We start from the raw sequence: 12237 nt of genomic DNA, 5'->3' as shown, positions 1-12237 counted from the left end.
GTGGGGAGAATAATCCCTAATTCCTAGGAGTGCTGTGACGATTAAAAATAATAATGAATGTTAAAGTGCCAAGTGCTCCGGTAGAGGAGGTATTGTGATTGCTGTTTGTGGGTGGCCCCTGCTGGATAGAGAAAGGAGACGGTGACCAGGAGAAAAAGAAGTGATTTTGGAGGGGATTTCCTCCACTGTGACATTATATCCCTTACCTGCCAAGAGTGTGAGAAGAGACTCCACTTCGGGTGGTTGAGGGTGTCATTTGCTGGGATGTTAGGGGGAGAGAGACAGAGACAGTGACAGAGAGACAGAGAGAGAGAGAGGGATTCTTCTGCAGTTTGAGGGGAAAAGGCCCTTTGGCTCCCTCTCCTCCCGGAAGCTTCCCTGCCTCCAGTGCTTGGTGGGTGCCCCCCTTCCACCTGGCTCCTGTTTCTCGACCTGTTCCTTACATGGAGGTGCCCTGGGTTTGGGTCTCAGCTCACCCTCTTTTCGCAGTACACAATCTGAGGGTTCCCATCCACTTCAAGGTTGTGCCAGAGATTCCCAGAGCTCCCTCCCCAGCCCCAAGATCTCTCTCAAACTCCTGACCCCTGCTCCCCGCCGCCCACTGGACATCTCCACCCTCGTGTCCCTAGATGCGTCCCGCTCAACTTGCCCCAAACTGAACACACTCCCGTTCTCCCTCTGCCCTTAGATGAAGTCCCCTAACCCCAGCCTGTGGTCTGGCCTCTGCATCCCTTTCTGACCCCATCTCCACACTAGGTAGGCCTTGCTCACAGAGGCTTTCCCCCTCACCGGATCTGTAACTAAGGAGAGTAACTGACCGAGGGCCACTCTGCAGTGTTTAGTGGCATTGGTGCTGAGGATGTGCCTCCCAGGGCCTCTCCCAGCCAGTGACTGAGCTGCAGGGAGACCGAGGCAGACAGGTTCCCTGAGCCGAGCCAGGGACTCCTCTGACTGCTGACTCTGGCTCCGGTACTGCCCTGCCAGGCCTCCTTTAGACTGCTCGGTGGTCTAGGATACCTCCACCCAGCCTTCTCTTCCTCTTCCCCTGGGGTCAAGCTCTTGCATTGCACAGTCAGTGGGCTCTTCCAGCCTTTCCAGCTCCCTCCCTCTCTTTACTCACAGGCATCTCATCTCACGATATTCTTGCCTGTTTAATCCCATTTTGCACTGAGGATTGAGCTAACACACTCATTCACACCCCAGGGCCTTTGCGCTTGTGGTTCCCTCTGCCTTGAATGTTCATCCTCAGGGCTAGCTCATCTCCTCATTCAGGTCTCTGCTCAAATGACATGTCCTCAGAGAGGCCTGCTCTGACCTTTGTATCTAAAGAAGAAAGAAGGCCACCCCTCACCCCTGGCCACCGACCTTATCTGTCACATCATGGATTTTAATTCCTTCACAGCCTTCTGAATTCTTTTTATTTGCCAAACTTGCCTTTGTTGCTACTCCTCTCTCTCACCCATCAATTAGAATGTAAGCTCTAAAAGGACAGGGATTTTGTCTGTCTTGTTCTCACCTGGGTTCCAGTGTAAGGAGCACTGCCTGCATATGGCAGGTTTCTCCAAAATGGTTTCTTGAATTGTTAATTTGTTCTTTTCCAAGTCTCTCTTCTGCTTCTGCTAATGGGGCCACTTGCTCACCCTACCTTTACCTTAATCAGAAAGTTGGTATTCATCCTTGATTCCTCTCCTGGAGATTTCCTCTCTTACATATTCTCAAATCCACCCTTCTCTCCATCTCTACAGCCTCTTTCTTATCTGTGTTTCTCATCAGGATGCCCTGATTGGCTAGGCTTAAATCAGGTGACCACCCCTAGAGCTGAGGAGCTTCATCAAACCTCATCAAGTGAGAGGTCTTGAGTGTGTGCCCTGCCTAGATTTGCTCATTAGCTGTTAGTAACAATGTAATTATCTGAGCCAAAGGGTAGTGAGACAGCTCAGAGTGCTGGTGAAATGAATTCCCTTCTCTCTTCTTTCTTGCTAATCTTGCCTTCTCTGAGTGGTCCAGCTATTCTGTTTTGTTAACTGCTTAAACTCATTAATACTCTTTTTTAAAAAACACTTTTTATTAAAAATTTTTTTTATTGAGGTATAATTGACATAACATTATATTAGTTCAGGTGTCCAATGTTTATGACTATTCTTAATTTTATATATCTGAATGAGTTTTTTCACAAACTGGACTATTGCCCGTTTCTTGGCAAAGTCAGCCCGGATTCCAAAGGGAAATGTAATTTGGATTAAAGAACAATAGGGGGCATTGTAGTATGAACTGGAGGAACAAAAAAGCATCTGTTCTGGCATTTTGGAAAAGCCTGCTTGAAAAGGGAGGGAGAAGTTCAGAAGGCTTCTAGGCAGGACCTTTGTTAGTGCTGGATGGTTGGTTGTTTTCTAGCTCCATGATAGGCCTAGAGAATGTGGGGTGTGGAACACTCTGGTTCATCAACGTTAGGACAGATAGGAAAAAGGATAGGATCAATGTGAGCACCGAATCCAGTGGATCCATTTGAATAATTCCTGGTGGGCTTTTGTTTTTTTAAATAAATTTATTTTATTTTATCTATTTATCTTTGGCTGCGTTGGGTCTTTGTTGCTGCACATGGGCTTTCTCTAGTTGCGGCAAGCGAGGGCTACTCTTCGTTGTGGTGCACGGGCTTCTCACTGCGGTGGCTTCTCTTATTGTGGAGCACAGGCTCTAGGCGCATGGGCTTCAGTAGCTGTAGTTGTGGCTGAGTTGTGGCTCGCGGGCTCTAGAGCGCAGGCTCAGTAGTTGTGGCACACGGGCTTAGTTGCTTTGTGGAATGTGGGATCTTCCTGGCCTAGGGATCGAACTCGTGTCCCCTGCATTGGCAGACAGATTCTTAACCACTGCGCCACCAGGGAAGTCCCTTCCTGGTGGACTTTATTGGCCATTCCTTGAGCATTGTATGTGGGCTGCACCCAGCCAGAGTCCTGGGTGGCATGGGGTGTTCCTGACTGAGGTCTCCAACCCCAGTGGACACAGTGTGATGAGACCTAACAGCTTGGATCCATTTCGGAGGGAATCAGAAACTAGCTGTGAAAGTAGTAGTGTGTCAAAGGCACAGTCTTGAGTCAGATGGACCTACATAAAAATCTCACTGCAGTCACTTGGTAGTTGTTTGACTCTGGGCATGTTAGCTAATCCCTCTGAGCCTGAGTGTGTTAATCTGTGAAAAAATAAAAACACCTACCTCATAGGGTCATTGAGATAATGTATATAAAGGGCTTGAAAATAGTAGGTGCTTGATAAATGTTGGCTTCCGTTCCTTCAAACATTATCTTTTATGACCCCTGTAGTTTGCACATTAAATCTTCAACACCTACCAGTGTTTTTGGTGTTCTCTACCTAGTGGTTCTCAATTGTTTGGAGGATAGTGATACCCTAGAGACCTCTCTGTGGGAAGTGGGAGCATTTAATCATAATTTTGCAAATATCATAGTAAAGATTGGCTCAGGCAAGAATCATCAGTGGATATGTACTAAATCTAGGGGGTTGGGTGGGGTTTTGATGAAGGATATTTGCATGGTCCTAAAGCATCTTGCAAGGGAAGAAATAAAACAATAGGGATATTGAGAAAAAAATCTGACATCCCCCTTGATCAAGTGTTCAAAATTAAAATGACTTATGAAGGACAGATGGACATCACGTGCCTCTGACTGTGAGACCCATAGAGGGAAATGTCTGTGCAGTGTTCTGGCTGAGAATGCAAACCTCAATCTAATCACAAGGAAACTTCAGACACACAAAATGAGGAACATTCTCTTATAATAAAGAAAAAGGAGATTGGCTCAAGATGGTGGACATCTCTCTCTTGTGAGAGCACCGGAATCACAACTAACTGCTGAACAGTCATCAACAGGAAGACACTGGAACTCACCAAAAAAGATACCCCACATCCAAAGACAAAGGAGAAGCTGCAATGAGACAGTAGGAGAGGCACAATCACAATAAAATCAAATCCCATAACCGCTGGGTGGGTGACTCACAAATTGGAGAAGAATTATACCACAGAAGCCCACCCACTGGCGTGAAGGTTCTGAGCCCCACATCAGGCTTCCCAACCTGGGTGTCTGGCAATGGGAGGAGGAATTCCTAGAGAATCAGACTTTGAAGGCTAGTGGGATATGATTGCAGGACTTTGACAGGACTGGGGGAAACAGAGACCCCACTCTTTGAGGGCACACACAAAGTAGTGTGTGCATCAGGACCCAGGGGGAAGGAGCAGTGACCTGATAGGAGACTGAACCAGACCTACCTGCTAGTGTTGGAGGGTCTCTACAGAGGCAGGGGGTGGCTGTGGCTCATGCAGGGACAAGGACACTGGCAGCAGAAGTTCTGGGAAGTACTCCTTGGCATGAGCTCTCCTGGAGTCCACCATTAGTCCCACTAAAGAGCCTGTAGCCTCCAATGCTGAGTCGCCTCAGGCCAAACAAACAACAGGGAGGGAACTCAGCCCCACTCCTCAGCAGACAAGCGGATTAGTTTTACTGAGTCCTGCCTACCAGAGCAACACCCAGCTCTACCACCACCACTCTCTCCCATCAGGAAGCTTGCAGAAGCCTCTTAGATAGCCTCATCCACCAGAGGGCAGAGAGCAGAAGCAAGAACTACAATCCTGCAGCCTGTGGAATGGAAACCACATTCACAGAAAGACAGACAAGATGAAAAGGCAGAGGACTGTGTACCAGATGAAGGAAAAAGATAAAACCCCAGAAAAACAACTGATTGAAGTGGAGATAGGCAATTTTCCAGAAAAAGAATTCAGAATAATGATAGAGAAGATGATCCAGGACCTCGGAAAAAGAATGGAGGCAAAGATCGAGAAGATGCAAGAAATATTTAACAAAGACCTAGAAGAATTAAAGAACAAACACCTAGAAGAATTAAAGAACAAATAAACAGAGATGAACAATATAATAACTGAAATGAAAAATACACTAGAAGGAATCAGGAGCAGAATAACTGAGGCAGAAGAAAGGATAAGTGCCCTGGAAGACAGAATGGTGGAATTCACTGCCACTGTAAAGAACAGAATAAAGAAGAAAGAATGCAAAGAAATGGAGACAGCCTAAGAGACCTCTGGGACAACATTAAGTGCACCAACATTTGCATTATAGGGGTCCCAGAAGAAGAGAGAGAGAAAGGACCCAAGAAAATATTTGAAGAAATTATAGTCGAAAACTTTCCTAACATGGGAAAGGAAATAGCCACCCAAGTCCAGGAAGCGCAGAGTCCCAGGCAGGATAGACACAAGGAGAAACACACCAAGACACATAGTAATCAAGTTGACAAAAATTAAAGACAAAGAAAAATTATTAAAAGCAACAAGGGAAAAACAACAAATAGCATACAAGGGAATTTGCATAAGGTTAACAGCTGATTTCTCAGCAGAAACTCTACAAGCCAGAAGGGAGTGGAACTACATATTTAAAGTGATGAAAGGGAAGAATCTACAACCAAGATTACTCTACCAGGCAAAGATCTCATTCAGATTCAATGAAGAAATCAAGCTTTACAGACAAGCAAAAGCTAAGAGAATTCAGCAGTACCAAACCAGCTCTACAACAAATGCTAAAGGAACTTCTCTAAGTGGGAAACACAAGAGAAGAAAAGGACCTACAGAAACAAACCCAAAACAATTAAGAAAATGGTAATAGGAACATACATATCAATAATTACCTTAAATGTGAATGGATTAAATGCCCCCACCAAAAGACAAAGGCTCACTGAATGGATACAAAAACAAGACCCATATATATGCTGTCTACAAGAGACCCACTTTAGACCTAGGGACACATACAGACTGAAAGTGAGGGGATGGAAAAAGATATTCCATGCAAATGGAAATCAAAAGAAAGCTGGTGTAGTGATACTCATATCAGATAAAATAGACTTTAAAATAAAGAATGTTACAAGAGACAAGGAAGGACACTACATAATGATCAAGGAATCAATCCAAGAAGAAGATATAACAATTGTAAATATATATGCACCCAACCTAGGAGCACCTCAATGCATAAGGCAACTGCTAACAGCTATAAAAGAGGAAATCGACAGTAACACAATAATAGTGGGGGGACTTTAACACCTCACTTACACCAATGGACAGATCAGTCAGACAGAAAATTAATAAGGAAACACAAGCTCTAAATGACACAATAGACCAGATAGATTTAATTGATATTTGTAGGACATTTCATCTGAAAACAGCAGATTAGACTTTCTTCTCAAGTGCACACAGAACGTTCTCCAGGATAGATCACATCTTGGGTCACAAATCAAGCCTCAGTAAATTTAAGAAAATTAAAATCATATCAAGCATCTTTTCTGACCACAACACTATGAGATTAGAAATCAATAACAGGGAAAAAAGCGTAAAAAACACAAACACATGGAGGCTAAACAATACGTTACTAAATAACCAAGAGACCACTGAAGAAATCAAAGAGAAAATAAAAAAGTACCTAGAGACAAAAGTACCTAGTGAAAACACGACAATCCAAAACCTATGGGATGCAGCAAAAGCAGTTCTAAGAGGGAAGTTTATAGCAATACAAGCCTACCTCAAGAGACAAGAAAAATCTCAAATAAACAAGCTAACATTACACCTAAAGGAACTAGAGAAAGAAGAACAAACAAAACCCAGAGTTAGTAGGAGGAAAGAAATCATAAAGATCAGAGCAGAAATAAATGAAATAGAAAGAAAGAAAACAATAGCAAAGATCAATAAAACTAAAAGCTGGTTCTTTGAGAAGATAAACAAAATTGATATACCTTTATCCAGACTCACCAAGAAAAAGAGGGAGAGGACTCAATAAAATTAGAAATTAAAAAGGAGAAGTTACAACAGACACTGCAGAAATACAAAGCATCCTAAGAGACTACTACAAGCAACTCTATGCCAATAAAATGGACAACCTGGAAGAAATGGACAAATTCTTAGAAAGGTATAACCTTCCAAGACTGAACCAGGAAGAAACAGAAAATATGAACAGACCAATCACAAGTAATGAAATTGAAAAATCTTCCAACAAACAGAAGTCCAGGACTAGATGGCTTCACAGGTGAATTCTATCAAACATTTAGAGAAGAGCTAACACCCATCCTTCTCAAACTCTTCCAAAAAATTGCAGAGGAAGGAACACTCCCAAACTCATTCTATGAGGCCACCATCACCCTGATACCAAAACCAGACAAAGATACTACAAAAAAAGAAAATTACAGACCAATATCACTGATGAATATGGATGCAAAAATCCTCAACAAAATACTAGCAAACAGAATCCAACAACACATCAAAAGGATCATACACCATGATCAAGTGGGATTTATCCCGGGGATGCGAGGATTCTTCAGTGTATGCAAATCAATGTGATACACCATATTAACAAATTGAAGAATAAAAACCATATGATCATCTCAATAGATGCAGGAAAAGCTTTTGATATTTATGATAAAAACTCTCCAGAAAGTGGGCATAGAGAGAACCTACCTCAACATAATAAAGGCCATGTACAGCAAACCCACAGCAAACATCATTCTCAATGGTGAGAAACTGAAAGCATTTACTCTAAGGTCAGGAACAAGATAAGGATGTCCACTCTCACCACTATTATTCAACAGTTTTGGAAGTCCTAGCCATGGCAATCAGAGAAGAAAAATAAATAAAAGGAATCCAAATCGGAAAAGAAGAAGTAAAACTGTCTCTGTTTGCAGATGACATGATACTATACATAGAGAATCCTAAAGATGCCACCAGAAAACTACTAGAGCTAATCAATGAATTTGGTAAAGTTGCAGGATACAAAATTAATGCACAGAAATCTCTTGCATTTCTATACACTAACAATGAAAGGTCAGAAAGAGAATTTAAGGAAACACTCCCATTTACCATTGCAACAAAAAGAATAAAATACCTAGGAATAAACCTACCTGAGGAGGTAAAAAACCTGTACTCAGAAAAGTATAAGACACTGATGAAAGAAATCAAAGATGACACAAACAGATGGAGACATATACCCTGTTCTTGGAAGAATCAATATTGTGAAAATGACTATACTACCCAAAGCAATCTACAGATTCAATGCAATCCCTATCAAATTACCAATGGCATTTTTTTACAGAACTAGAACAAAAAATCTATATAAATTTATATATCCACAGCTACATCCACACCCATATATACACATTACATATAAATGAACATATACATATGGAGAGAGGAGAGAGGAGAAGGGACGGCTGAGAGAGAGAGAGAGAGAGAGGGAGAGAGAGAGAAAGGAAAGCAAATGAGGTAAAATGTTAACAATAGGTGAATCTGGGTGAAGTGTTTATGGGTGTTCCTTGTACCATTTTTTGGGCAACTTTTTGCAAAATTTCTCGACATTTAAAAATAATTCATCATGCTTTTCTCACCTTCCCTGCCCCCAGAGACCTGGAGCACAAAGGATGTTGGCGTGGTGGAGATGAACAGGTGTGCATAAGGAAAACTGTCAAGGTGATTCTGATATCCTCCCAACCATGCCTGATTGAAAGGTGGGAGCTGGACTCTGCGGGAGGAATCCCACTTCACATCTTAGTTCTTTAATCACGACTCAGAGGTGGTAAAATCAACAATCATAATTTTGCAGAGTCTTGAATGAAACGGTATTTGTGATTGAGGACTAGAGGATCCAGGAAAGAAAGAGGGAATCGAGGCCGTAAGGGGCAAGGAGAGCATTTGGGTAGAAATTTTCACCCGCACACCTAGGTGTGCAAGACATATTATCTTTCTAAAAATTATTTAAAGCTTTATTCCAATCTCCTATCCCAGTTGGTTGGCAGGAAGTTCAAAGAGTCATTACGGGGGCTCCACTTCCTAGGTCCTAGGAATGAGAGTGTCACTGGTCCTCACTGGGGGGGAGTTCCACACTGGGGACCGTGGAGTTGCCTGGTCCCAGCCTGGTTCCCTGCAGGTCCCACCCTGGCTGGTGGCTTGGCTGGCTGATTCTCCACCGTGTTCAATGCACAGGGAGTCTTTGGCCAGTCTGGGCACCTGTGTGCCAGGGGTGCTGCCATGCTGGGGGACTCTTGCGGTCACTCCTGTGAGGTCTTCCCACTACCACCCTGGTGCACTGCCACATGGCAGGGTGTGGGCCACTGCTCCCCATGGGACCCCATCCCCAGTCTGGATCACTTACCATCTGGGGGATTGTCTGCCTTTCCTTCCTCAGAACCTTCAAAGTTACACAGCACCCTCTGTGCCATCCTCCCAGACTAGCTACTCACCCATCAGCATAATTTTTTCAGTGAGTTTAGGATTTTACAAAAGACAAGATGGGACCACAGACTTAGCCACCTAGTTACTTGCTTGGAATTGGGTGTGAGGTGGAGGTGGGAACCACAGAAAAAAACAAATGAATGTCAAAAAATATCTTGACATGCAACTTTTTATCTCCTATGTATACATAGTCCAATTTCAAATTTTAAAAATATTCCCATCAATACGGGCAAATCAGGGGCAGTTCTACCGGGTCTTTAGAAGCTGTTTTCTCACCAGCCACTAGGTGTCACATCTGAAAAATCTCACAGCAGCCCCAGGTGTGAACCTTCTGTTTTGGGGTCAGCACACAATTTTATAAATATTTTGGTGTTCAGAATGGAAGGCTCAGGATAACTTTAGTCCATCAGGGATTTTTTTTTTTTTTCACTAAGGACAATACTTTAAGACTGGTAGCATATTAAAAGGAAACTCTACAAAGTAGTGATATTGAACTGATGCGGAGGGAATGAATGATTTCAAAGTAGTGAATGACTTACACCCACCAAAATGTCTGTGTAGCTCTTTTGATCCCCATTGTTTTCCTGTCACGTGACTAGACACTTACTGGCAGGTTCAGTATAAAAATCACAGCTGACTTAATTTCTGGCTTCTGATCCTAGAGGCCAGAAGTGAACTCACCGCGCAGAGATGGGAACTTTCTGGCTCCTCTCGGTCCCCCAGGGGTGAGGAAGATGAGATCTCTGCCCAGAGAAAACCCATGGAGGGTTGCCCTCCACGGGCTGACCCCTCTGCCCATGAAACAAAGAATTGGGGTGGGTGGAATTTGAGGGAAAAGTGACTCATGTTTCGTCGGGACCTTCTCTGTGCCACGTGTTTTACTGATACGTCGTCCCATAATGCTTACAGCAGTCCTGAAGAGTAGAGGTAATTACGCATGCCCATTTTGCACATGGGAACACTGAGGCCCAGAAAACTGCATGGCTTTTCCAAGGTCATGTAGCTCATGAGGGGTGGAGCCAGGCTTGCCTACCTCTCCACTGCTGACTGGTTAGTTCACTTACTTTCGGTTGGACGGTGTTAAATTCAGTTACTGCCCCTCCCGTCATTACCTCCCTCCCCGACCTTGACTCTAATATTCACAGACTTCCTGCTTGGGGTCAGACACTTGAAGCCAAAGTTCCTAATCACTGAAGTCTCCTCTGGCGAGGTGACCCTCGTCAGTGAGCCTGGACACAGGAAGATCCACGTAGCACCTCTCAGGAGACTGGTTAGGCCCAGTCCTTGGGGTCTGACCACAGTTCTTGGGGAACAGCCCACTGTTTAGGTGGGACAGAGAATTTCTGGGCGCCCGTCCATGGCTGGGTGAAAGAAAGGACACACTAGGGGTTTGTTTGTGCAGTGACTCTGACAGATGTGCGGAGCGGAAGTGCCGAGAAGTCAGCCTGCAGAATAAATCGGCTCATCCTCTGTTTGGAGGCTGGAGGAGCGAGTTGGGGTGACAGGTGGCCTCTGTTGACAGTGTTCTCTATCTTTAGATTAATTGGGTCCACTTTGGCTACCTGTCTCGATATCACAGGGTGGAAATGTGACGATGTTTGCTCAAGGCGTTTCTCTGGGAGTGGATGAGGGAATAAGTAAAATCCTTCCTGAAGAGCAGTGTTTCTGCTTGTTTGTTTGTTTGTTTGTTTTGCTTTTTAAAACTTAAACCCAGTGTAGTGAGGAAACTGTGAGATTTTAAGTCAGATCAAGATTCAAGTCCCAGGAATACCTCATCCTCCCTACGAGGACACGTAGAGGTTTGAGAACTTGCCCAAGGTCCCCCTGCTGCTGAGAGGCGGAGCCCAAATTGGATGCACTTGTCCTGATTCCAAGGCAGTATCCTGTCTGGAGCAGAGACTTGTCCCGGGCCCACGAACATGAGGCATTTGTCCTGTACCTTTGGGGCACTTGTCCAGTCATGCCTACCTGTGCCAGTGCATGGGTGGAATTTAAGGATGTGCTGACGAAGGCAGAGAGGAGAAGGAAGAAAAAGGCAGGAGAGGGAAATTCTCCAGCTGGGGTCTCGCTACTGCCCCTCACCAGCCTTGGCCCTGTCATCCTCCTTGTTTAGAGTATGGGACAGCAGTTTATCAAAACTTCTTTTTGGCAGGATAAAAATGCTGGCGTCACCTCTGAGTCTGGGGCGTTGGGAAACACACACCATATGAAATGTTTAAAAATCAGGACTGTAAAAATGTCTTTTTCTCTTTGATAAACTTTTGCTGATTGCCTACCGTGTGCGATGATCCACTGAGGTCCAAACCATAGAGTGAGGTAGGGGACCTGCTGAGGACCTCCACGCTGGGCATGACGAATATGTCAGCTCCTTCAATCCCATAGTTGTTCTGAGAGGTAGATCCAGTTGTTTCCAATTCACAGGTGAGAAGACTGAGGCTCCGGGAGGGTCACTGACTTGGGTCTAGCAGCCCTTTTGAGAGCAAGAGCTGCCCCACGAAGGAGCTGATTCTTTTGGAGAATTCTTTGAGGTTATGACGAAGGATATTCTTTGGCTTCAGTAAAAAAAAATGACAGAAGGCTGCAAGCTTGGCCGGAATAAAGTTTCAGGAAGTTGACTGCCTTGCCTACTGGGTTTCCTGGAGCTTCCATGTGTGATCAAGTCCCTAAATTGAGTCACTTGCATTCACTGGCCTGGCTATTTTTTTAAAAACATGATGATTCCTCAGAGACCCCAAAATCTTTTTTTTTTTTTTTTTTTTTGGGGGGGGTTTATTTATTTATTTATTTATTTATTTTTTTGTCTGTGTTGGGTCTTCGTTTCTGTGCGAGGGCTGTCTCTAGTTGCGGCAAGTGGGGGCCACTCTTCATCGCGGTGCGCGGGCCTCTCACTATCGTGGCCTCTCTTGTTGCGGAGCACAGGCTCCAGACGCGCAGGCTCAGTAATTGTGGCTCACGGG

The 12237-nt window shown here is 44.3% G+C and overlaps 1 protein-coding gene across 9 annotated transcripts in view; it reads left to right on the top strand.

Annotated features, from left to right (window-relative positions):
• The window catches only part of PDE1C (phosphodiesterase 1C), a 613608-nt gene that overhangs the window by 128425 nt on the left and 472946 nt on the right, over nucleotides 1–12237 (top strand). The gene's annotated exons all lie outside the window — the stretch shown is intronic.

This window comes from Balaenoptera borealis (genome assembly GCF_965194805.1).
Source record: "Balaenoptera borealis genome assembly, chromosome: 7".
NCBI classification, from domain to species: Eukaryota; Metazoa; Chordata; class Mammalia; order Artiodactyla; family Balaenopteridae; genus Balaenoptera; species Balaenoptera borealis.
Note: the sequence above shows the minus strand (reverse complement) of the source record. Positions and strands in the feature narration are given on the sequence as shown.